This window comes from Gallus gallus, chromosome 5, assembly GCF_016699485.2.
Source record: "Gallus gallus isolate bGalGal1 chromosome 5, bGalGal1.mat.broiler.GRCg7b, whole genome shotgun sequence".
Lineage (NCBI taxonomy): Eukaryota > Metazoa > Chordata > Aves > Galliformes > Phasianidae > Gallus > Gallus gallus.
This window is the reverse complement of record NC_052536.1, coordinates 10,679,105-10,704,078: the sequence shown is the minus strand read 5'-3', so window position 1 is coordinate 10,704,078 and position 24,974 is coordinate 10,679,105. Positions and strand designations below refer to the sequence as shown.

At 36.4% G+C, this 24,974-nt stretch overlaps 1 long non-coding RNA gene across 9 annotated transcripts in view; it reads right to left on the bottom strand.

Moving 5' to 3' along the window:
* Positions 1 to 24,974, bottom strand: part of LOC107053383 — a 322,875-nt gene that overhangs the window by 28,121 nt on the left and 269,780 nt on the right. For 5 of the 9 annotated variants that reach the window (XR_005860129.1, XR_005860128.1, XR_005860130.1 and 2 more), the window contains exon 6: positions 623 to 24,974. This exon is cut by the window's right edge and continues 13,041 nt beyond it. This is a non-coding gene — a long non-coding RNA (uncharacterized LOC107053383). The remainder of the gene's footprint in view (positions 1 to 622) is intronic. The other 4 variants (XR_005860132.1, XR_005860133.1, XR_005860127.1 and 1 more) reach the window with 2 other exon arrangements.

Sequence of the window (24,974 nt, the reverse complement as noted above, 5' to 3'; positions counted from 1 at the left end):
ATGTGGTTAAAGTAATCTTGTATTTAACCAGATCCAAACCTTCAAACAGCAACATTTTTTTTTTTAATGGCAACTTAAAAGACAGACTATTTCTTTTTTCTTTGGCTGTAACCATCAAATACTTACATATACAAAACATTAATCATTAATTAATATAAGCACTGTAATTCATATAAAACAATTATAGCATTTAGAGTTTTTAGAGAAGCTATTATTGCTGCCTTGGCCCTTTTAAAAAATATACTCCCCAAAGGACAAACTGTGATCCATTAATATGTATGTATTATTACTTTTTTGTAACTCCAAGATTGCTGATGTCTGTGAATATGGAAGCATTTATAGGTTATGGACGGTCTGTTAGTTGACTTGCTGTTCTAAGTGCAGTATTTTCTAAAACCTAAAAAGCAGTATTAATTACCCTCTGTCTACAGTAACGAATGTAATATTTTTTTCTTCTGGAGATTTCACACTTCCTGTGATCCTGCAGTAGCAACACTTGAACTTGCTAGGTTATTCAAAGTAATTGGAAACATGGGGATAAAATTTTCTCTTTCACTGTTTATTGCACAAATTAATAAAAATCATTAATCTTATCATTCTAGCAATTAAGCAGCTTTCTTACTTTCTTAGAAGCTCAGTTCTGGCAGATACATTCCAGCAGAAGTTTACCCTCTTGTTGCATTGCCAGTGAAGGGCAAAATCTTCATGCACAAAGGCTCCTAAAAGGAAAAATTGGGCTAATTCAATAATGCATATATTAGTCCCTACCTAAAATGTGGTATTTTTAATTTATTTTCTATTTTGTACATCATTCAGCATTATTCCAATGTATCTCGTGTCCTAGCTGTTTAATGGATTCAATATAAAAGGATTGTTATGCAGGTCTGGAGCTGCAGGGAAATGATTGGCTCCTTTTAAATATATTAAGTGTAGTCAGTTTGCTTTTTATAAATGAAATAGAAGAACTACTTAAAAATTTTTCAATTCTTCTCCATGATCAGTCTATTGTCACATGCATTTGGCATTCATTATATGTTAGCCCCAGGCGCCTCCAGTCTTGTACTCAGGCCAGCAGTAATTTGGTTTATAGAGATCATATGGCAGGGAAACAGACCTTGAAAGACAGAACTCTAAGAAGCATATTTGATGAATTTCCTATGATTTGAGTCTGGGTTTATTCTTTCCTGTTGTGGAGCAGACACCCTACAGCACACGCGCTGAGGCCCGATGCGCCTGAGCAAGGGGCCAATTAAATGACAATATGCACACTGTTTTTTCGCACATCTCGGGTTGCATTTCCTACCAGAGAAAGGGAAGGGATAATGGTAGGGGGAGGAGAGGAAGAAAAAAGGTGGGGGGGGGAGGGAGTACGGAGGGGGGGCTTGTAAAGGATCCAAATATGGGCAGGAAACCACACAGAGTGAGTGAAGGTTGCCTTTGTCATTAACAATTAATGTAACCACGAATGCTGGAAAAAATATACGCTGCGGCTGCTAGTGGCAGTGGTGTAGTCAGAGTTGCATGTCTCCTGTCTGCCCTTCTTCCCAGCAAGGCTGGCATCCTGGCACAGCCAGCTCCGCAGCCTCTGCTGCTTTACCTGATGAACCAGCAACTGCCTAACCCTTACATCCAGATGGGTCCCAAACTTCAGTTGAGTGTGTAACAGGTTGTAGAACTGACAGGGCTGGATCTCAGAACTTTCCATAGACAAATGTTTTCTTGTTACCAGCTCTCACTCTCTTGATGTGTGCACTAAAGTCCATTAATGCTGTGTGAGATATTTTCATGTATGTCACTGAATACCAAACAAGGCCTCAACTGTGTAAAACTAAGCTGGTGTGGTTGGATTTTGATACCCTTTCTTATATTCAGCAACATTTTAATCAATGGCATCAGTGGGATGCTGTAAGTGGGAAAGTACTATCCTCTATGAGTGAACAGATGAAAATGTAGCCTTAAGCACACAGTTATACTTCCCTGTAAGGAGTCCTTAGATGCAGTGGGTCTTTTCACCCAAGCATTAGCACAGGCACACGTGCACACGTGTAGGGAAAAGTTCACTCTGGGGTTTATTTCATTTTAAGGCCTTAATTTATTTGATGATGTCCAGAGACTGTCCAGGTCCCTTTGGGATTTTTTTGATTGATTTTAATTCCTTTTCCCCTCCTCACTTCTCCTTTCCTTTCTCTTTCCATTCTCTCCCCCCGCCATCTTTTTGTAGTAGTTTATAAATGTCACTTTTCATTAATGTGACCAAAATGTCATCAAGTAGTTTAATGCTCTTTAATGTCCTTGTATCGTTTACGTTTTTTGAACAGTGTGGAAATGAATCCCATCTGTGGGTTTGCTAACATCAAAAAAGTTTGACAGGCTATTTAGACGTGCTACTTCACATTGCATTAGCGTGTACAATGTCAGGAAGGCAGGAGCCAGAGTGAGGCCATACCATGCCACCTCACTCCTGACCCCTCCTCTAACTGCTCTGAAAGTGACAGAGCACTTACCTCAGAAAATCAAAGTCAATTGTGAAGTATCTGGGCCTGGACAGGAGCCCAGGGGCCGCAGGAAAAGTGTGAAGATTAAATTAATTAAAAAAAAAAAAAAGAAAAAAGGAAAAATGGTTTCTTTAAAAAGCAAATGAAATCAAACCCATCCTCTCTTCCTTGAGATCCTCATCAGTTGGGCAAATGGATATATTCTAATATTGTCTTATGGTTCATTTATATTTGTGACTGGATGCTTTGTTTTCTTTGTGGATGATTCAGTGTTTCCAAGATGAACTGGTTACGTTTTTCGTTTTATTCTCAGAGTTTTATTATTATTTGTTTGCTTTTGTATATTGGCCAACTGGAAAACGTTCATTCTGTGTAAAACAAGATGCTGTGCCATCTCATTAAGACATATCACTGCTTTTGGGCAGGCTTACTCTGCTCTTTTTCAACACTCTGACTTTTTGAGGTGATATTTAAAGTTTATATGTACCCTATCTGCAGTGCCCTATGCGAGCTGATATGTATCAGGAAACTATAATTTCATATTTTTTGTCCCATATTTGTGTTAATGTCTCATCAGCAAGGCATAAATGTAACTCTTCAGTATGTGATGAGTGTATTTTAAATTTCTCTGGCTTTTTGCCATGACAGAGATGTGCCCCCTTTTGAACGCATTTACTATAAAAAGACATGTGGCTTTTTATTTCAGGAAGACAAAAGCTTCTGTTCTTTCTGAGACACAGGGAACAGCAGAGAGTGCATTTTAACTGTTAATCACTATATATAAATGGATAATAATTTCCACCTCTGAGTGCGTGAGGATTTACTTGCCAGTTTTTTAAACCCTCCTACATAGTGCATTTGCATACACAAATATAATTTAATTTTAAGTAGGAATGAAAATAAATAACCTTGTATGGAGGCTTTAAGTTTTAAAAGCCAAGGTAATCTTTTATAAGCATGAAATAAAAATCCGTTAAGGCAATCATTATAAGTGCACAGGGCCTTTAAGAATTGGTTTTGTATGAGGTTACGTACAATCCTGTGACTAGTTGTGTCACATTGAAAGAGTAAAACACAAACTATGAAAATAGTAAATAATAAACATAACTGTACTCTTTAATTGGTGAGGTCAGGATAATTTTACAAAATACACGATGAAATTGGCACCATTTCATGCCCTGGTCTAAGCACTACTTACTCGGAGTTAGGATCTGAACAAAAAGGAGGAGATGATCAAGATTACATTTGAATTCTATTGGTGAAAACGTGTATCCAAGATGCAATTCTGATTTTTCTAATCATTTCAGAGGAAACAATGAAGCAAACGCTTAAGTTTCAAAGCATTTTCCAAGTGTGTAATGAAGACTCAAGTTCTCTTACCCTTTTGAAATCTGAAGTTTATCTTCACGTCTGTTAAATCCAGGAAGAATAAAAAACATGCAGTCACAAAGCTGTAGTTCTAAAAGAAGGATGGGAGGCTTCTCTGATAAAGTAGCATGCAAGTTACATATTGCAATTAGAGTGAGAATTCTTTACATGCATGCACAAAACTCATATAGAGAGAGCAAATAGATTCCTCTGAAAAGCTAACCCAACCATGAAGAGACCTCAGAAATTACCATTGGAGCAAACAGTAATAAGCAAAGCTGCAGTGCAAGAGCTTAATCCTCAGGAAGTTGTTTATCACAGGTAGAACCAATGAAGAACTCACATCTTTCCAAATATGAGCTATGGGGATTTTTAGATGAGTACTTGCACCTAAATGTGGGGCAGTGGATACAAGGCCTGAAATAACATGCTGCTTACTTCAAGCTATTTCTAATATCATACGGAGCCTCACTCACCATTGCTTTGCTTTCTGTTGTTAATTACACTGCTGTTAGTGGATGTGAAATGATACTCTCTTGAATACTAGGGAGGTTGCATCCATTAATACTCATTAAAAGTAGCATAAGAAGGGCCTTGAGATATGTCATTTACTGTGGTCTAGCTGACAGAGTAAGGTTGGATTGATTACACCTAAACTGCTTGCTTTAAAGCCCAGCAAGCCTGGGAATTTTGCGAGTTCTTTACTTATTCAGGTACTAGCCTACGCTTGCTAGTTGAAAATAGTCTTCCCTAATGCCCAATCTAAATCTCCCTCAATGCAATTGAAGCTTGTCATTTTTGTCATATCTATAGTGGGCAAGGGAAACAAATTATTCCCCTCTGCTTTGAAGCTATCTTTTATACATATATGAAGGCAGATATACATAAATATTAATATTGCCTTCATGCTTCCTCTCACTCTTCTTTTGTGTAGACCAAATAATCCTAGGTCTTTAAGTCTTTTTTCAGCAATTGCATTTTCTAGATCACTCTTGTTCTCCATTGAGCCAACACAGACCAGTTTCTATTCAAATGTGATGTCTTTGTCCACCTACTGTATTCCAGTTCTGGCAAAACCACGTTGTGAAGTTACTTTCTGATGATGCTTTTTTATTTTAAATCCCCAACAGTGGCACTGCTGATTACTGTTCTGGTTGTAACCCATAACACCCGCTGTTCTGAATAGTTTTTGACAGAATTGGATTTTTGGACTTTCCCAAATCCTTGCTGGATTTTTGCAAGCAGAGCTTAGAATATCAGGCATTCCCAATTTAAATGTTTGTTTTTAGGTCGTTTTTTTGACATAAAGATCATCCTTGATTCTAGTTCTGATACCCACAGGCTCTCCTAGCTAGGTGATAGATCCAAATTTAGTACGCGTGCTAATTCATCATTAAGGTCATCTTCTTTGCAATGTGTACAGAACTGCCAGGATTTTCCTGTAGCTGCTTCTCTCTGATTTCCTAGAAAGTATTCTCAGAGATATAATTTTATTTTAATTTTTGCAGCACATACCTTTCTTAGCACATGCTCATCTTGTACCTTAGTTAAACAGAGCTGATATGTAAGATTTCGGACTATACTGACAGTGGGGAAGAAAGAAAAAGAGAGCTGAGATGACCTCAAGTAGATTTTGTTTTTCTTCTGAATTTAAAGAGAAATAGGATCATGCTGATCATAGAAAGCTGTACAGATGAAGATGAGCCATTTACAAAGGTGTTTAACAAACCCAGGAAATGATGCATTTACCTGCACTTTTTAATTTGGTTATATAAAACTGAATTGCTAAGTGCTAATGTTTACTATCTGGAATATGTAGATATCTAGATAAAAAACAAAGCAGTTTCTACCAAAGTTAAAGCTTTTTTTTCCCTCTTATACAAAATTTTGATAGAAATGACAAAAACTTGTTCTGCAGCATTCTTAAACAGGTAACGTTTGTGATGAACGGGTTGGATGAGACTTGAATGTTTTCGGGAAAAAATAAATTTGCAGATGAAAATGTTTTCCTTATTTAAAGTTGTAAAAGTATCCAATCAGATCAGAATTTATTAAAAAGCACCCATTTTTCAAATGAATTTTTTTTTAATCAAAATTTTCTAATTAGAAAAAGGTTTTCTTGAAAGCTTCTTGACCAGCTCTAACCATACACGAGGTTTCTGCTGCCATAGAATGCTTCCTATCAAAAATGAAAACATGAGAACAGGAAGATGTCGCCTTTTTTTCCTTCTAGGCTAGCAATGAGAGTTTGTTCTGTGCTTCAAAGTAGAGCAGATTCAGAATAGTTTGTACAGGCAATTCATCTTTACTGGATTAAGATACCATTGTGGGAAAGAGCTCTTGAAGTTCAGAAGCACTTTGCCTGTATCTCTAATACGTGGCAACTGTTGAGACCTTTGCAGCAGATGAAGAGGGATGAGAAATTTGTTTTAAAAACTAGTGAAAATCTAGCATTAGTATCAGTAGTCCAGGGCAATGACCAGAGAGTGAACATGGCGTTCTCTCCATAGTCTTTGTTTCTACAAAAGGAGAATACAAATTCCTCCTTTTGGTATCAACTGATAATTTTGTAGGTGGTTCCTACTACTACAGGATGCAGTTTCTGTACCTAGAATGAATGTTTTCACTGAACATGAAATGTAATAATCTCATCTGAAGATTTTTGTTTTGGGGAACCTTTTACGTGTATTTTACTGCAGAAAATTGTTGAGGAAAAATAATAATTCTTTTTAATTGTTTTAAAGACGTAATAGTGAATGTGTTTTTATAGCTCTGCAGCTGTCATCTCCATGTTGCTTTTGCTTGCCTGTTACTGCCTTTTTCTTTTTTCTTTCCACACCACCTAAACTTATGATTTATTTCACTTTGATACAGTTAGCAAAATATTATGCTAGATGTTATATACTTTACTGAGTATTCATGATCAGATTATACACATGAACTGTAACCCTAGAATAATCAGGATTTATTATGTGAATGAAGAGGTCAGCAACTGCCAGTCTGACCTCAATTCTTCAAACAATATTGCTTGATGAAAAACCTTGGTTGTAAAGATAGTTGGGAGGCTGACGTGGCACTAGTTAAAACAAGGACAAGACAAGGAAGGTTTAAAGGGTATGAAAAGCAAATGTAAGTAAGCAGCACTCTCTCGGCTGCTGTTCCTAACATTCAGGCATAAAAAATAAAATCAAAGAACAAGATGTGCAAAAAACTTATAACATTGCATGTAGTTTTACAGTATTGCTTCTATTTCGCAAGGTGTGGTTCCATCTAGAAATAAATTAGTTTTATGCATAGCCCTAACAAGTTGTTTGCTTGAAAGATAATGCTGGATCAGGCTTGGATGTTACTTGCAGTACACTTCAAGATTTGGAAAATAAATGAGAATTAAATAATTGGTGAAGCAAAAGGCAGATGAAGAGATAAAAAGAGTGGTAAAGGACAGGGGAGAAATATCTCTAGTATCAAAAAAGCTTGTTTGATGGAGGCAGTGATCTATGCCCTCTATCCCAGTGAACCTGTACTGATTTAACCTGGAACTCTGTCTTGCATCATATCAAGTAATGCGTTTTCTGAAAAGACTTTTGTCCCTTTATGGGGTTAAAATTGTCCATGATATCTATGGGGACATTAGACAGAATAACCTAGTTAAGATGCTGTCTTCCGTGGTTAATAAGAGATGTATTTCTTTTCATTCTGTATTAAGAGTATTAATACTCTTGGGAGTATTACCAGACTCCATTCATTGTCTAAACTAAGCAATTTCTAAGGAGAACTGCTTCTTCATACTAGGACGCAATAAATGCAGATTTTAAAATGCGATCTATTCTGTGTATTTGGGAGAACAGGTGATCTTTTCTTTCTGTGATGAAGGAAGACATTTATTTACTTATTACATCATTGTAACAGGAAAGTATCTTTCATATTATTTTATTCTTTAACTTCTCTTGTTTGCTTCAAACATTTCAATCTGTTACACAAACATACTGTGGCTTTAAGCTCAAGGAGGGAAGGTTTAGATTGGATATCAGGGGGAAGATCTTTACAGAGAGAGTGGTGAGGTGCTGGAATGGGCTGCCCGGAGAGGCTGTGGATGCTCCATCCTTGCAGGTGTTCAAGGCCAGGTTGGATGGGGTCCTGGGCAACCTGGTCTAGTACCAGATCAGGAGGTAGGTGGCCCTGCCTGTGGCAGGGGGGTTGGAAATTGATGATCCTTGGGGTCCCTTCCAACCTAAGCTATTCTATGATTATATCATTACATTTGCTTAATAAGTTGAGAAAAATATGAATGGTGATGGAAGCGCATTGATTGATTGAAGCAGATAGTTATGCAGTAAGCATTAAGTCTGGGAGGGTTCATACAGCGTTGACTTGGCACTCCTTGTGCAGCCACAGAAATGCTTGTTAGCACATTACCAAACATTTGAGATTGACAGTAGGAGATGAAAAGACTTTTTCATCTGTATGTGCACGTGCACTATTAAAATAAAGTAGATCATACATCTCTCGAGGAATATCTCAGATATGTTCACTCCTTACAGTTGTAGAAGATTGCTGAGGCAAAAGTCCATGGTATTCATAAATGGGACCTGGTACATTCTAAAAATCAGAAGTGTATTTAGCTATATTTCTTTTATATAAAGGTCTTGTAACACAGTGTATCATAGTTATGTAGACTCTTTGATAATCCTGAACACTGGAGTATCGAGGCTCATAGCGGTCCTGAATGGACAAAAAGCTATTGAAACTCGGCATATATTGCTGGACTACTTACTTAAGAGATAACTTTTAGCCCAGCTAACAAAATGTCTCATGCAAATATAAGTGCTTACTACATTTTATAAAGAAATACTATTACTTAGGAGGTTGAGCAGTATCTTAAAAGGAATTAGATTCATATTGAAAGATGCCCTTGAAGTGTTTTAAAATGCATTGGTGCTTATTTTGAGTTATATGCTCTAATAAAGCTGTCATCATTTTGGCTTCCCTTTTTAGCAAAAGTTTAAGAATCCCTGTGAACTGGTTTGAATTCATTTTGGGTTGGAGATCTCTGTCAATCCCAGCAGGGGTAGTAGGCTATGATTCATAACATACGCTTTAGTTGGAGTCTCATTTTCCTATTTGGACTTGTCAGTTTACCTGAATAGTTTTCTTTCTTGTAAAATGCCATAAAAAGTCATTTGATTTACTGAATTCTTGACAGCAGACGTAGTTGTAAAATTGACTATAGAAGAATTTGGTTATTGTGAAAAGCAATATCTAAGGCATGAAGAGAACATCAGGAAATGCACCCCCTGAAGCTCACAGCATTTGATTTGATCTGTACTGTAAGAGGTAGTATGCCTTTTTCCTTATCCTCTCTACTCTGCACCCACTGGCTGTTCATCTTGAAATCAATGCCAAAAATCCCAGTGACTTCAAGGAAAATGAGCCTGGCCCATATTTTATAAAATAAGCTAACATGCATAGCAGAAACTGGGCCAAATTCTCTAAGTAAGGTAAAATTTCCAGTGATTAAATGGGTCCTTCTTCCTGAAAGTTGATAAAGCCAAACATCAACACAAATCTCTGTGCTTTTAGGAACTGAAATGTCTTTCTGTCTTCCCCTTCATTTGTGGCTATTTCCAATGGATAAGACTGTCTCTGAAACTCAGTGATTTATTTCACTTTAGACCACAGGATTTCTCTTTCTCTTAGACCTATGACTATACAATATGATAGAATTTCAATAGCCTTTCCTTTTCCAGTGTTTTTTTTTTTTCTTTTTTAAGAGGAAATAAAGGAGACTATGCATCATTGTATTACATAAATAATTACAGCTGCATTATTGAAACAGTAATTTTACTAGCCTTGTGTTAACACTGTTCTAAAAATGTACAGAGATATACATCTGAATTTGAGTTTAACTGCTTGGAAAACTTTGGAATAAATATGAGGTTTTTTTTTCCTCTCTTCGGCAGCACTATGTGAGTGCTGGTACAGTACTAGTTTTGTTTCAATACAAGACCTGTACTGTAAGCCTTTGGTGGCTGAAAGGTAAATTACATTCATGCAAAACAAAACTGATGAACTACTGAAAGCTGTAGCTGCTGAAATAAATTCCTGTGTGCTAAATTTATGGGAACTATGCACTGTGTACACCGCAGTATATTCACTTGCAGATTCAACTTAAAAATGACTTTCATTACCAAAGTAAGTAGCAATATTGTGAGAACAAGGTCCACCAGTGATGAGTAGAAAGGCATAATTTTGTTGTTGGAAATACTGATGCTCATCAGCATATATTTAACCTTGTGTAGATCAAGGAACATTGGTTTTGTACTTATTTTCATTTACTTTTCACTGCTGACACTGCTGTAGGTAGTAATAGGGCCTAAAGGCTCAATTTAAGAGCTACCCTACTGTATTAACAGATTTGGTGAAACTCAGCCCCTCTGGTGCCAAGGGTTCCTCCTACAGGCTGGCATGTTTCCTGAGAGCTGTAACTGCAGTGTCTCCTGTTTGTATTCTGAGTGTTTCTGCTTTTTACAAAGACCAGCTTACTGAAAAGAGAGAGACTAAAGGATGATTAATGCAGAATAGGAAATTTTGATGTTTGGATAACAGAACAGGAAGATTATAATTTTATATCTTCTCTAGGTTTGTGTTGAATTATGCAACTACCTAGCATAAAAATGTTTAGGATTGATGCTAATGTATTTATTGTATTTCTCAGTGCAAATCATAGGAAAGACAGCAAGTGAGGTTCTTCTAAATCACGTCCATTTAATATAGGTGCCTTGCACGCTGCTTCTTATTTCACATACTGAAAGCTGGGAAAGAAACCCTGTTAAGGTTTTATTGTTAAGAGGAGATAATTCAGACAGAAGTTCAGCATGATTGATTGAAAAAATACATAGATCCCAGGACAGCCAAGACAAACTTAAATTTGGAACTCTAATCCCTGTTACACGTAGGGAAGTTCTCCCTACCAGTGGGCATGCACTAAGTGAACACAGTCGTTCTTAGTAACACTGCCAGCCCGCAAAAACAAAAAGGATTTTTATTTTGATTATTTTTAAAGTTTAATGACAAATCCTTTCCCTTCTTCACATTAAAAAATAAAGGCAGTGTCAGAGTCCCATTAAGGGACTGCTTTAGAGCCTGGTTCTCTGAGGCACTTACATTGTTTAAATTTTAATTTCTTGTCTGAAATTCCTATTTAAAACAGTACTTACAAACCAAAAAAAAAAAAAAAAAAAAGAAAAAGTTTCCCATAGTCTATGGCCTTTACTCTTGCAAATTCTTCTAAGCTTTTACCTGTCCCAGTGAATTCTCTGCCAACTCCCAGAGGCTTGTTTTTTCTTTTCTTTTGGCCTCTCCTAGTTAGTGCTACAATACTGTAAGAAAGCACTCTACTTAATGCCTTCCCAAGACACTTTGACTAGGGATAGAATATATGAAAAGACATATGACTACTTTCACCTTTGGTGTGATGAAAGACGTTTCAAATGGCAGTCAGTGAGGTAATATCACATCCACATTGTTTAGAAATTGGGGAAATCTGCCATATGAATGCAAAGCTGGGTGAATGGACAATAGCCAGTACCGTACAAGTTTCCACCCCTCTTCTTACTGCAAAGTAGTGTGTTTCTTTCACAATTAGACATTATTTGGAAAGTAATTTCTCGATCTGTGGTTTACTCGTTGCAAATATCTAGACTGTACAAATTGATGTTTGAGTTCTTTGGAGTAATGAAATGGGATAGACATTGCAACCCTGTTATCCAACTGGATGAAAAAATCTGAGAATCAAGATCTTAATGTGAATAAGATGCTGCTGCTGAATGCAGTATTACATATAAGTCTAGGAGTGCCTTGAAGGCTTTCACTGCTTCTAGCATTAATGTATCAAACTTCAAGTTTAATAAATAGGTGAATATTCCCATTCCCTGACTAGTCTGCTAGAGTATTCATAAAAATACAAACAAAGCCAAAATAAAATGAGATACAAGGTGTGTAGTGTTAAGGAAAAGAATTCCTTCCTTTTAGAATTTAATAGGCTAGGAAAAATCAATTTATTATCCTCATCTTCATTCTGCAAAGCTCACTGAAATCAAAGTTAGTTTTATGCTGAGTAATGTAAGATTTAAACACAGATTTAAGATCTTCTAACTGCTGAATGCAAGCTTAGTTGAAAGAGATAAGAACCTACCAAAGAAGAGGTTGATGAGGCCCCATCTGGAGTTACTGCATCTAGGGTTGGGGCCCCCAGCACAAGAAGGATGTGGAGATGTTGAAGAGGGTCCAGAGGAGGGCTGCAAAGATGATCAGAGGGCTGGAGCACCTCTGCTATGAAGATGGACTGAGAGAGCTGTATTTGTTAGCTGTTGGGAGTTCAAGGCTTTGTTTTCTCCTGAACAATCTGAGTAGCCTAGGGTTCCTTAACGCCTTTCCTGTAGGTGATAGTATGTGCCCCATGACCAGTGTTTGCTCTCTCAAACATGTCTCTCTCATGAAAGCTGGATGGATTTTACTTTAAGCGTCTCAGAAATGATTATGATAGCTTTAGCTGTCTTTGAAAGAACTGTAATAATGCACAGCTTCCAAGACAGAAGTCCTGTTGTAAATGAATAGAAATGTAAAGAGAGATGATCTAAATAGTCATTATGTCTTGCTGCTATTTTAAGACTATTACAATTATTTATTTTCAGTATATCTTTTTTAAAGAATTGTGATACTCTACTCTCCGCTGACCTGTATTCTCCTTCTCACTCTAATTGACACGTACAGGTTTGGGCCCTTAAAACTGGCATTGAGAATGAATTAATGTGATGTGTTTTAAGCTCCTGGTCTTATCACAGTTTAATTACAAGAATAAATTAATTTTGAATATTTTTCTATCCTTAAAAACCCTTACTTTAGAACCAAAAAGAGGCAATCATTTCATTCTCATTACATACCCAGGATTGCCATAAGAAATAAAATAATTAATATCTGTACTTATTCTTTATCATTATCTTTGTCCTAAGAATGGATTAATGAGAATATTCAATGAGAATCAGAACATCCTGGCATTCACTTCTGTGAAAACTCATTCTTGTGTCAAAGACTGTAATGAGGACTGAAGGAAGCACACAATTAATTCACAGCAACCTTGAGACTGTAGTGAGAACAGAAAACGTACATTCCAGATCGATGACCAAGATCATGATAAGTAAGAACATTTTAGTCTGCATTTTAAAACCTTTGTTTGACAGTGTATCATTTTAAAATGTATGTGACTTTTTATTAACTACGTTTCTCATTCTCAGTGGGCTTTTGTCACCTCACCTTTCCAGATGTTTCTTAAGAACTAAGCAGTTACTTATCAAGTTGATTTCTCCCACCTCTCCCAGGTAAGAAGTTGACAAGAAACACAAGAAGATGGAATTGCTTTTTGTGTTCCTCAGTAAAGGCTAAGAAATAAGAACAATGCGGAACAAAATGACATTTGGTGATTTCCTTGGTATCCGTGGGCTTGAAACAAATCTGTGAGGTTCTGTCCCATTGTGTATTCCTTAGGTATTCTTTCTTGCAGGGATGAAATCACAGAGTACTGACAGGGATTCTTCTTTTCTGAACTGCTAGTGGTACAATATAAAACACTGTACCTTATGTGAGTATGGAGTGTTTGGGTGGGCAAAAAGGAAAAGACAGTAACATAGGAAGATGACAAGATTGCACTGCTGATTAGTTCAGTGTTTTTGTTAGGGCTTGTGTCCTGTGTTGGGGTGTCATCTCTGAGCAGTGTCCTTGCAGTTGTGTAAGTGGTGCTGGCTTTGAATGACAGTTACTGATATAAAATAATACAGAGTAGCAAGAAATTAAATGAGCGCATCTCCATGAAAAATGCTTAAAATGGGTGCTTTGCTTTTGATTAATAATTAACATTGCTTGGTTTCTGTAGGCTTAAAAAAAATATTACAGAATCACTCCTGCTCAGTTAGTTATATTGCAGGTGGTGTCAGGTTTTCCATGATTAAGCCCTGTATTTTTATTTTGTTTGGTAGCATGGCTGTAAAATTGACTTGAACTGTGAACTTGCCGGAAAAAGATCTCAGCTTTGCAGAGACTAAAAATAAATAAATAAATAAATAAATGCTAGTTATCCTAATAGTTATTTGACAGTTAGGAGGGGGAGTGGAAGTCTGGGCTAACTCTTCACAGAGTGAGCTCCAGTGATATGAGTATGGCCTTCTCACAGAATGCTGTACTTTATGCTGTTTATTTCCTGTCACAGAAATGATGCTAGAAGTATAGAAAATTGTAGTGAGAAGGTTGACAAACAAAGAAAGGCTTCATACCTTTACAGAATTCTTAGTGTAATTTTTTTGTAGTTGTTTACCTGGGGGTCAGAGCTGAAATTTAATTGAGGTAGAAGGCATGAGAGAAAAGAAAAAAATTCTGGAAAAAAGAAGAATCTTAGTGCCACAGTGGCAAAATATGGACCATCATTGAAAAATGTGACATTCAGAGACAGATGAGAGGCAGGGAGCACGAACTGAAATACAGTAAATAGCATTTAAATATATAAAGCAACACTGATTGTGAGGATAGTCAAACACTGTAATGTGTTGCCCACAGAAGTTGTAGAGTTTTTACCCCTGGAGAAATTCAAAGCCCAAGTGAACATGGCACTTTGCAACTTACTGTAGCTGACCCTGCTTTGTGTGGGGACTAGGCAGTCTGCAGAGGCACCTTAGCTATTCTGTGTTTCTGTGCATAATAATAATAATAACAGCAATAACATTATATGGAAGTTTGACTGTTTAGTGCTTGCTTTCTGCTTGGTGCAAGAGCTTCAGGGAGGGAAATGGTATATGTATATTAGTGGTTGGTTATGCCTATAAATTTGGTTGTGAATTCAACCCTCCTGCTAATTGTGTTAACTGCGAATAAGATAGAGTGACTTTTCAATTTGCTAAGTCAGGTTGTCTTTGAAAAGCTGGAGAGTAGTTGAATTTTTTTTTTAACTGGCCTTAACCAGTAAGACTTGAGAGGGCTGTGGTTTAACATAGTCTTTACTGAAGTAGTATTCTTAGTACAGTCAACTGCAGAAAAGTCTATTTTTTCATATCATTCCAGGTACAAAGGAAATGATATCACATACAACTACCATTCAGCATGGCATTGGCATGTTAAAGAGCATTTTCTTTTTGCAGTTTTCAACAGCTGAAGAAGGCATGTGGTGTTAGAGAGTCTTACGGTGTGGGAAACTCTCTTTTGACCAGCAATTCAACACTATGGAAAAGGAGCTTTACAAAAATCTATACCTTAACAAAGGCCTAGTGTGCAAATGTAACAAGTAAGTCAATGTGGCATAAACCCTGTGAGAAATACTATGCATTCTAGAGACATTTAAGAAATAAAATTTTTTGCTTAGGACATATTAGTTTATTCCTTGACAACGGACCTACAGGGGGAATCAAATGGATGACATGGGATGAGGCCTGCATTCAGAGGCTTGAGAATCTTTTACTACCTTAGGAAACTAAAAGTTGTCATTGCACTAACTGAAAGAGATGACTCCCAGTATAACAAAAATTCCACCTCTGTAACAGTACTACTGTGAGAGAGTAGCTCAGAATCTCCTTTATGCTAGCTAGCTGGACTTCACAATTACTCAACTATTTTCTTCAGCAAGAGTTTAGAAAGGCCCTTGGGAGGTAAGGTAAAAGAACATCCCTGGGATAGGGAGAGTTGGTTAGGTGCTCATATGATTCCTTAAAGATACACAGTGTTACGGTGTCTTGAGACCCTCTTTTGCTTTTTTCAATTCTGAGCCTTTGAAATTTGGACCCCAGTCCTTGCAGGAATAATTCTATACCACAGCCCTCCAAGACCTTTGAAAACTGATAGCTCCTTGGTAATGGTAAAACAGAAATGGTAAGTACATTTTGACACGACCTCCTTTTATTTGTTTCATCTACATTTTAAGAATAAAAATAAAACATTGCTTCCCTCACCCCATTTGTTTTTTTTTTAAACTCTGAAGTACAATACACAGATTGTCTAGCAAGTAAGGTTTTGTACACACTTGCATGCATGCATTAAACTGATACATTTAATTAATGAAGACACCTTAGGGCTCAAGCCTCATTTTGCAATTACAGTATAAAAAATTAAGTGCGCGTATAACGTTTGTGAATTTTCACCACTGAAATCTTTGAAAAGAACACATAAAACATCAGCTGCATTCCTACTTAAAACATTATTCTGAATATTACTGTGATAATACACTGTCTTAGCAGCACGGCTTTGGCAAACAGAGAAGCTATATGCCTTCCTTTTCCTCTGAAGTGTGTAGACCAAACTTCTCATTGCTTTCCTTGCAATGCATACATGGTAAGTTTGTTAAAGTGAGAGCTGTTTCTTTCTGGGCTTGTGCAGTATTTAGTACAAAGAATGTTGAAAAGTATTTGAGACATCTGTACTCTGCTTCTAGGAATGTAAATTATAAATGGTAACTGACATATCTAAAACAAGTATACTGTAGAAGGTAATTACAGAGAGAATAACAAATTCAATTTAGAATTGTAACTTTTCTTTGTGTTGTAACAATTATTTTCAAGTGCTTTGCTAGCTGGGAGGGTTCACATCATCTTCAGGATCCAAATTTTCCGTGCACTATAAGATAAAAGTACCAGAGAGTAATATTCATAAAGACTGAAACTTGCTGGAGGAGAAAGTGGAGGAAGCTGTCCAGATCATGAATATTAATCAATGAGGAAGGGTCATGCCTTTATTCCCATCCCTCAGTTAGGAGTTCCTGATTGCTGCATTTCAACCGAGTGAGATACTTAAACTGTAGTACATTGTCAGAAAGGCATTGAAGGAAATCTGTTTCCTCACCTGCTAATAAAAGGACTCCATTCAGTTCTGCAGAAGTAGTTACTGAACTGAAGAACTGGAGCCTGGTTGTGTTTGCTGCATCCCTGACAAAATACCCTAAAACTGTGGGCAACAGGGTATGCATTTCATATTTTCTTTAGTTCATTCATTGTTTAGTGTGTAGTAAAAGTCATATCTTTTATGCAATTTGACGAATTGAAATAACTGCCATCATAACTGAGTTTTCTATGTGGTTTAGATACTTTTCAACACTGTTCTAGTGCTGTCATAGAAAATGAACACACGAATTGCTCATTTAAAAAAAAAAACAATCAAGAAAAACAGGCATCATTGCTCTAAAGGAATTCCAAAGACTCTGAAAGAAACACTTTTTTTGGATTTAACAAAAAATGATATGAGTGGGAGTTCTGAGTCAGAGTGCATGTGTTAGTTTCACATTGTTCTTTAAAAATTCTTCCTCTTAAATTTACAAATGGTATTCCACTTTCTGACAGAAGTATGGATACCTGAACAGTGGTCTGAGGAAAACATATAGAACCAAATGCAAATTTCTGTTCCAGTGCCCTTCTGGGAATAGGCTTATTAAGGGAAATTAAGAACTCATTTTGTGGAAAGAAAAGCATTTGCAATAAACTGAAATGAAAATTGATGGTAGCATTTTCTTCACTTAGTAGCATTCTGGTGAGTGGGCTGGAGACTGTGATTCCTAAAAGTGAATAGTAGCTAATATGGGTGAATTGTAACTGAGACTCAGTTTTTTTCTAGGTTTTTGGAAGGGCAAATATTCATACAAGTAAATAGTTTGGCACAGCCCTCAGTGTGCATGCATGAAAGTGCTAGTTAATACTATCAAAATTTGACATTTTGGTTTTTTCTGTTTTTTTATGGATCTTGCCTGTTCTGCAGCTGTTCTTTATTATACAAGATGACTAGAAGGTGAAATATAAACATGAAGAAGAACAGAATAGTAGTACTATCTTACCTGCTTGTTTGATTTTCCAAGTTTCATATATCAACCCTTGCAGTGAGTATAAGTCTTTGCAGTACAAAGTCAGTGCAAGAGCAGTTCAAGGTAACATTAGACCTATTAATAGGCCCAGTAGGCTGGTGTTAGTCACAGAAGTCATAAACCATCAGGCTTCTGTTATTACTGACTATGGTCTTATTGTATGTTAAAAACCATCTAAGTCTTTCCAGATCTGCAAATACAATAGCTAAAAGTAGGGAACAGGGGAGAGGTGCCTAGCTTTTTACAGAAGGGCTTGCAGAATAAAAATTTCTGATGACAAATTATTCCATGCCAACTTCTCTTATTGTGAAGATTCTTATATGGAATTTTGAAAGGTAGTTTTCCTTTATTTTATATTGTGCTACAAAATAAAACTCCATAGCTCTACATGAGAATTAAGTGTTTGCCTGTGACCTTGTTCTTCACATTCACCTGCTCAAAACCCACGCTACAGATAGAAGTTGCTGGAAGCCCTCCAAGTAAACTAATAAAAACTCTTACTTGAGGAAGTGGGAGAGGGAATGAGCAGAAGGAGTCAGCTTGAATGTTTCTTCAGTATAATCTGCAATGTGCAAGTCTGTGGTCTTGAAGAAAATAAGCACATTAATACTCTAAAGAGCTAGGTGGGGAATAATTTCCATTTTCTTCATTGAAATGAAGAGCCTCTTGAACTAGTAGCTTATAAAATATGGGGGGGAAATGTTAATACCTTCACAGACATGATGTAATTATGGGGGCTTCTTCAAATGAACTATTTCTAAAATGATACAGTTGGTTCTTACTTTGCAAATCCTCTTCAAAACCACTATCAGTGTCAGTCAAAGAGTATTCAAATCAAGCTGAAAATGATCTCAGTTTGTGGTTCTGAGATATCCATAGTAATTCCAAGTACTGGAGTGCCTGGTGTTTTTTCTTTCTTTGACAAGGAGAGAGTCTTGCTGAGTGGGGTTGGAAAGAGAACCTGGGAAGAGTTTCACTTCATTGTTTCAATTTGCATTAGATAAAATGGGCGTCCCAGATGTCTTTTTAAGGAGACAGACACTGGAACTTTAAAACTTCATTTTCTTTCTTTCCGGGAAGACAATTTTAAGCTTTGAACTCCAACATTCTTAAATAATAATAATGGGCATAGAGATGAGGGTGACTTTTTTAAATTCCCAAAAAGATGGGAAAATTAAGCATTTGCAGCAGTACCTAGAGATCTAGCTGAAATGAGGATTTTTGTAATTCTGTATACTCTTTGTACATATGAGACAGACATTCCTACTCAGATAGAACCTAAGCAGACAATAAGACAAAAGGGGAAGCGAAACACTAGGTATTAGCTTGAAGTTTAGGACTAGAATTTCTCAGCAAATTAAGTTTGTATCAGACTGGGGAGCTGAATCCTGCCCAGCGACTCAATCACAAGAACAACGCTACAAAACTTAAGGGAAGGAATCAGATGGGTAACCTTCCAGAGCTTCAAATAAATATCAGATTATAATTCCAACTCTGCGTTTCTTATTCAGACTAACTCCCTAATCCAAACCCCTTGAGAATCTCTCTACCTTTTTAATGCACCCATCAGTACATATTCCAAACAGTGTGTATTCAGCAGACAATGGTGATTGTTGTGGTGGGTGGCAAAATATGCAGTGGGTTGCAGTAGCAACGATTACATCCTGTATCTCTTTAATATAATGCGTGGTTCATATTTCAAAAACTGTTTATAGTTAGAGAGTAAAATATGACTTTGATTAATATTTACATCCAATCTAATGCCTTCATTTGTTCCATTGTCTCATTTTAAGCACTTGTATGCAAAAGATTCTGATGTTATGTCAGCTGAAGCTTAGCAACTGCTATTATTGATTATAGCCTTGATGGAAACTTCTCAGCAGTTTACAGTATTTTGTTAGGATATTTGAAGAGACATAAAGTATTATTATAAAGAAGCAAAGCTAGGTTTGGCAAAGAGCCTTTCTTTTGTCTGTGAAACTCTCTTCAGTAAATTTAGAACAGAAGGACTTTTCTCTGGAGTGAAAAATATATGTATTGCTGGCTACAAGCGTAAGTTTGCTGCTTCACCAATTTAGAATTAGATGATGGACTTATTTAGTAGACATTGGATAGTAAAAAGTAAAGCCCATAATTTAAAACGTTCCACATTACCACATTCCAAGAAAAACATGGCCCGGTGAACAAAACCAGCAGTATTGTAATAAGAAAACAACTAGGTGCATTTTTTCCAAAACCTAAACCCAGAAATCTAAATGCATGAGTTACTGGCTAAAAATGCCATTTTCATGTCTCCATTTCTTCGTGGACTGAAAGAAAAAAAAAACCAAATTGAGAAAAAAAGATGTAATACTCCAGGTGAAGATTCAGAATGCTGCTGTAATGTTACAATCTTTTTTGAATCTTAATGTTGCTTCTTTAATTTTAAAAATAGGCTTTTTTTTTCTTTATAGGAGATATATTGTTACAACAATTTTGTTTTTGTTTGCTTTGTTTTAAATGTAAGATTTTTTTTAAGGAAGTGTAGTAATTACTGTATCAGAAGGATTTCTGTCATTGCATTTCCTGCACTGGCTTTGCTACTGAATCTAGGAAAAGGGTCAATTTTCACATGAACTACAGAAGACAACTGTTGACATGTAACATTCACTGTATTAAAGCATGCTGCATGAGTTCCCCTCTTATTGATATCCCTTTCTGATTGCTATATGCTGCTAAGTACTAATCGTAAGTCATAACTATGCATCTAAGTTACACCTATGCTAAGTGAGTAGCACAGTCTAAAATTCCAGTCCAATTCTCTAAAAGAGCAGCTTGATTTAAGTTACTGGATCATAATTTCACTGGTTGAAATTGAGACTGGAAGATGGTGGGAAGACAGAAGAGAAAAGTGTTAGCCAGATGCTTGAATCCCTGATCTTCTGAAGTGTTGAAGCAACTTTGCTTGGGTGTTCTAAAGGGTTTTTTTCAGGACAAGAGAATCTGTATCTGTACAAGAGGATGGACATTACTACATAGATACCTGTTCAAATTAAAGGAAGCCCCTGAAAACGAAACCAGAAAAAAAAACCATTATGAGGAAGATAAGGCATATATAGGCAAGATACAGGGAATCTGAAATGTGATTTTCTCATCATGCTTGACTTGAATGTGCTGCCTTCTGTAGCTTACCCTCTGTTGAACATGTAATTAAGGAATTGAAATCTGAGAGATGGATCAGAGGTGGATTACAGATACAGATGTCAATAGGATAAAGGATGTAGATGCCAGGAATTGCTGCTGTGTCCACAAGACTCTACTGCTGCTTCTGTCTCTCTGAAGGAAATGTTTCTTTCACTTACCCTTGTGCAAAAATCAAGAGACCTACCTTCTACAGGAAGACTTCCTTCCTGTAGAAACCTCATTCCTCTCAATAATGAAACCACCAGCTGCTTTCTAAAGAACTATTTTTCTTCTGTCTCATCTTTAAGAGGACTGAAATGCTACTCAATTGTTTGTACATGTATACGAAGCTGCTGTTATGTACTGTCCCTAAAATTTCATAGCCACTTTCCAGTGATAGCAATGTTCCAGAGTTCATATTTAGCTATTTTCTAACAGTAGGCAGGAGATTATTTTTAAATATTATTAGTTTTGATGGGGTGAGGGGCAAAGGCAATTTCTGTATGCTGGATATGCTCAGCTGTTTGATCTCTTGCTGTTCATGGATAGTCAAATATTAATCAGAAGAACATGGCGTGTAATGACAAAGTTGATTGTACTTTTATTTTATATCTTCTATCTCCTAACTGTGCACAGTGTTTTGTACAATTCTACGATGGACCTAAAAATAGCACCAAAATGTGTGTGTCAAATGCATCTCCCTTAAGAGATTTGATGTGAATACTCCATTATGTGCCCTGATCTCCATTGCCTGAAGGACAAGAAGTTTAGTTCTTGAATCAACTTTGTGTGTAAAAATTTGAGTTCATATATAAAGCAGAAATATTATGGCTGTTCAGAACCAATGGGTGGTAGGCATTAAGAGAAAGTTTCAATTCATAAGTTCAACCTTTACCCTCTTCTCATTTCTTTCTGTTCTGGTTTCACCTTAATTTATATGTGCTTTATTTGACTTCCCTTCTTCCTTCTCCTTTCACTGACTCCTAAGCAGAAGATGGAACAAGGTAAGCTGTTTCAGTTTGGAACAACGTTTTTAAAGTCTGGTGTTCAGTTTTTTTGAAATTAGGAAAGATTGTTACAAAAAAAGATGAAAGCATTTTTTATTCAGCAGGTTATTGTTATAAGGAGTGCATCTGCAGTTGATATCCTTCTAAGTGCTGTGATTATTCTATGCAGTTGCTAGGAAAATTGAACTGTAAAACACACCAGAAGGCTTACAGCACTAGGCTGTATTTGAAATATATTATACTAAAAGACTATCCTCAAAAGGAGAGAAAGAAATTCAATCCATGGAGTCCAGATAGGTGGGAAAGCCTACAAGGGAAAGTTGTGTTTAAAAAAAAAAAAAAAGTGTGAAGCCAACAAAAGGCATTTCTGCTCTTGGCTGAAGAAACTCTTACGTTCTTCGTATGACAATTGAATATAACAAGAAGCTGTGTTATTGACTGAACGATAAATCCTTTGTGAGACATAGGAGCTCACTGAACATTACTCCTGCTTTTCCCCTTGATTAACTGTGCTGTGGTTTTACGAGTTACAAGCAAAATGTGCACCTCAAGTCACGCACTCTTAAATAACCCAGCAATATAATCTATTTAGAGAAGGCTTGAAGCATTTTTCAGAACAAGTGCATCATTTTTAAAGTTTTTCCATGGGGAATTATTTGTAAAAATATGTATCTTTTGGGATTTGAACCAGGATATTTCTTAATTATTGCTGACATGTCGCCCATAACACCATAAGCTCCCTCAAAGGGCAGGAAAAAAAGAATCATTCTCCCTTAATCACCATGTATAAACCAAATAAATTTAGCAACAACCTCGTGCTATTGAAGCAACAAATTGATGCCTTCAGAGTTCCCTAATGACTTAAATATTAAAAATAATATTAAAAATCAAATGAGAAAAAAGAACAAAAACAAACAAAAAAAACCCTGCACATTTCCAGGATGGAAACATCAACTTTTTAGAGCTACTCACTGGCACAGAGACCTGCAGAACATAAGTGACCAAAGATTGTCTAGTCAGTCAGCTAAGCATATGAGATGTGGAAGGAGGTAAAATGAATTGGAAAGGTAGTAAATGAAGCTTTCATGGAGTCAGGATCAAGGGTCCAGTTCTTAATATATAGAATAACATCTAAAAACATGAGTTGTTATGTTGAACAGGACTAATAAAATAAAGACTAAAAGCTAAGTTTTTCTACAAAGAATTAGTAGAGAGCATTCAGTGTGATACACATCATCTGCAACTTACTGTACAATGACTCCCCCCGATAGCCAAACCATGCTAAATCAAGTATGGCATGTAACTATTTAAAGGCTAGGACTTCACACAATGGCTGTATTTGGTACTCCAGATTCCCTGCTGCAGTAAACTTAAGTATTTCTGAAAAAACTCCTCTGAGAAGCTTAAATGAGAAAAGTCTCTTTTTCTACCTGGTTTATAATGTTTATATATATTATATATATATTTCTAAATCACATTCTTGAACCTTAGTGCCCAGATGTTTACTAGCCTTTCAGAACTCAACAGAATAGCAACAAGTAGTTTCATCCTTTTCATATATATAATTTTCAAAGTTCTCAAGATGTATCCTAAGCAAATTTTGGCATTCTTGTTCTACAAAAAATAGGACCTGAAAAACAATGCTACATCCACTTGACCATGATTGCTGAGGGCCAAGCATTTGAAAAAGGTTTTGTATACAGAATTATGTGGGAGATACTGGACAGTACCCAGAGTACAAACGAGTACTGCATGTCATTCTCAGAACTAGAGGCTATCATTAAAATATAGAGACTCACCTTTATCTCAATGTTCCCTGGAGTTGCCAGCATGTACAATAAGAGAGCTGGCAAATCAAGCTCTTCTTCAGCTTCAAAAGCCTTTAAAAAAATCTCTGTTTATTGTCCAATAAAGTTTATAACTATATGCTGTTAAAACGTACTTAAGTAAGGCCTGACATGACTAAAGTCTAATTTACAACCCTTGCTCTTTCTTCTTTTTGAAGAAAATGAATAATAGCTTGGTGTTACAATGCCCCAAACTAACAGGTTTTTTTGTTGATACCCAACTTTGTAAGCATGATAACTTGCGCGTAGGTGGAAAGTGCTCTTGTGATTCTGGGTATTTGATCTGGCAAACTTATAAATAACTGCAAGTTTGTGCCTTGATAGCTTGATTTTAAGGATCTTGAACAATATAAGAACATAACCGTCAGACAACGTGAGCATGACTGTGAAATTTTTCTCAGATGACACACCACATTGATACGAGGCTAAGGAGTTGAATTTTGGAAGCTTGAAGCAAACATACATCCTAAAGAAAAAAAGCATAACAGTATTTAAAACTTCTGCTAAAAAAAAAAAAAAAAAAGAGCCTTTTGCCAGTTCTGGAAGACAGCATCACTAATCCCTTTCTCTTCATTAAAGAATCAACAAGTTGCAATTGCAAGTAGTAGTCATACCCTATCTAACACCAGAACAAAGAAAAAGGTAGAAAATACTTGATCGTTCAACTCTGAATTCTTTCTATTGAAGCATGAAGGATCTTTGTGTCTCACTGTAGCTTGGAAGATTTGATTAATTATTAAAAACACTGCCTGTCAAGATACCGTTACCACAGACAGCACAGAAGCCAAAAGCCTGCACCATTACCAAAAAGTAGTTTGAACTGACAAACATTACTGAATGCACAGTTCTATAGCATATCTTATAGAGGCTCTGGTTCAGGTCAGGAGACACCTGCTCAACAGCCAGACCCCAAAGAGTACAGCAAGATAAATATAAACCACCTATACTTTATATAATACTTACAGATTCTTAAAATAGTGGAAGAAAAAAAAAAAGCCATTAATTCTATTCAGTATTTGTGATTATATCTATAAATTAAGCCATCCAGTCTACGAAAGTCGAGTGTTTATTTCTCTGAGGTCTTTCCACATGCACTTCAGTGTTACCTATTTTGTCTAACCTTTTTGTAAATTCACTGTCTCAGAAATTTAATATCCCACTCATCTTGATTTGATCGTCTCTTTGTTCACTCCAGTTATATCTCACTTTTCAT